Source organism: Coenobita brevimanus, chromosome 54, assembly GCF_032717465.1.
Source record: "Coenobita brevimanus isolate Jiangsu-jjx chromosome 54, ASM3271746v2, whole genome shotgun sequence".
NCBI classification, from domain to species: Eukaryota; Metazoa; Arthropoda; class Malacostraca; order Decapoda; family Coenobitidae; genus Coenobita; species Coenobita brevimanus.
Window position 1 is genome coordinate 10,031,334 of NC_137007.1, and position 2,281 is coordinate 10,033,614.

General features: G+C 45.6%; 1 non-coding gene across 1 annotated transcript; it reads left to right on the forward strand.

Annotated features, from left to right (window-relative positions):
• Positions 1-202: 202 nt before the first annotated feature.
• On the forward strand, positions 203-275 carry TRNAR-UCU (transfer RNA arginine (anticodon UCU)). The gene has a single exon. It is a non-coding gene; the product is annotated as a tRNA-Arg (tRNA).
• Positions 276-2,281: the final 2,006 nt, after the last annotated feature.

The window sequence follows — 2,281 nt, forward strand, 5'->3', positions numbered from 1 at the left end:
ATTTACAATCATTCATTTTACCATCATTCTTAGCATATCAGTCATCATAATTCGTTCAGCTGGTTCTCGCGCCTCACGTTGCCTCACTACTTCCACTACAATATTTACATTTTAATAACCATAGTGAAACAACAAATAATCCACACTGCTAACTTCCACGTATGCTAGAAATTCTCGTGGGAAGCATGCCCTGCTACTAGAAGTCCCCATGGCGCAGTGGATAGCGCGCTGGACTTCTAATCCAGAGGCCGCGGGTTCGAATCCCGCTGGGGATGAAAGTTTAGCTGAGTTAAGCTATGTTGTTAACGGTACTGTGGTGACGGGGGAATAATGGTGAGACTGGTTATGGCCCGTCAGGTTCCTCGTGTTGCCGTTTTCTGGTTGTTTTATGCCAAAAGTTTTGACCATTATATTAACGGTGCTGTGTGGAGTGCCGCCACACACCGCTGCCCGGTTATGTAATGGGTAATAATACCCACCTTCACCCCACACAGAAAACGGGAAGTGAAGTAGGGGCACAGCTATGCGGCAGAGGGGAAACTATCTTTTTCCTCGCTCCCGCTGCCCAGTGATCACCCACCACACGACTGCAAAGAACGCACAACTATGCAATATTATTAATTAATTAATTAATTAATCAAGAAACCTCCTTGTATATAATGAACATATTGTGTGTGTGTGTGTGTGTGTGTGTGTGTGTGTGTGTGTGTGTGTGTGTGTGTGTGTGTGTGTGTGTGTGTGTGACCTTGTAATTTAACAGATCAAGAGCTTAATATCTTTCGAAGTCCAATTAATGGTATACGATGCGGAGGGAGAAGGAAAATGTAATATGCGAAACAGAGGGCGTGAGTGAGGGTGTGTGTGGGTGGCAGAGGAGAAGGGAAAATGGGTCTGGTGAGGGTTGAGAAGTGTGGCGGCGTGGAAGAGGGTGGGCTGTGATGTGTGGCCGCCAGGGCAGAGCTGTGGTATGTGGGAGAGGGCCAGAAAGAACTGACGCAGGGAAGGCAGCGAGGGACTAGACAGACAAGAGACAGAGAAACTGGTAGGAGCTGAGTGAGAGTTAAGAAATGTGTGTGTGTGTGTGTGTGTGTGTGTGTGTGTGTGTGTGTGTGTGTGTGTGTGTGTGTGTGTGTGTAGAGAACTGCACAACACATGACGCTGGAGAAAACGGGTGATGGGTGTGTAATTAACCTCGATGGCCATTCATTTAACCTGTTGTTTTCAATTTACTTTTCATCTACCACAGTTTAATGCATCGCTCCGTATTGAGTCATCAAATAGATAACAAAAAGCTCGGTATTAAATCCAAGCTGACATTTTTTTTTTTTTTCGCAAACGCTCTCTCTCGGAACCGCTTACACGTGATGAATTGCAAATAATTTTCATTCTACACCCCAAAACACAGAACACCCCCCCAACACACTTCTAAACTGAGAGCCTGTGTTTACTGAGCTAAGTGTGTGTGTGTGTGTGTGTGTGTGTGTGTGTGTGTGTGTGTGTGTGTGTGTGTGTGTGTGTGTGTGTGTGTGTGTGTGCTTATTGTAATGCCTCAGTCACTCTGCTTACACTGGCATGAGAAGACGAACTGCTGCCTGGTTTTCATAGTCTAATAACATGGACTGAAAAGTGGGTGTGTTGTGTTACTGTGTTGGAGTGTTTCCCTCGCCCACTCTACCACCCGGCACACACACACACACACACACACACACACACACACACACACACACACACACACTCACTTGGTACAGCCGGAGAGGGGAATTAAAGAGGTTATTTGACCCCCTTAGCAAAGTAATATTCCTTTATTTTCCCTGCGGCCCACCTGTGATAGGAGTTGAGCAATATCCTAATGATCTGCCAAGTTTAAATGCTTAGAAAGGCGAATCTCATGACACGGAGGCAGGAATAGATTGCTGTGTCTGAAATGAGTGGCCCAAACATGCTGTGTAAGAGCTGGGTGTGTGAGCTGCACAGATGCTGCCAGATACCGAGTGTGTGCTGAACTAAACTCTACACCTGCCTGTTACTGCTTATACTGCTGAGGGAATATTCTCAGCACAACGAAGGGTGAAGAAGGTATTAAGAGATGCCGTAGATAAGGCTCGTTTAGAGAATCTTGTCTTAATTGTTCACCGAAACTGTAAATATGATCCCAAGACTGTTATGGTATTGAAAAGTAAGTAGGAAAATACTAGACGACGTACAGATGTGGGCTGTTAATGCATCCCTAGAAGTACAGCACCTAACCAGACAGGGTACATTAATCTTAACAGGATGAGAG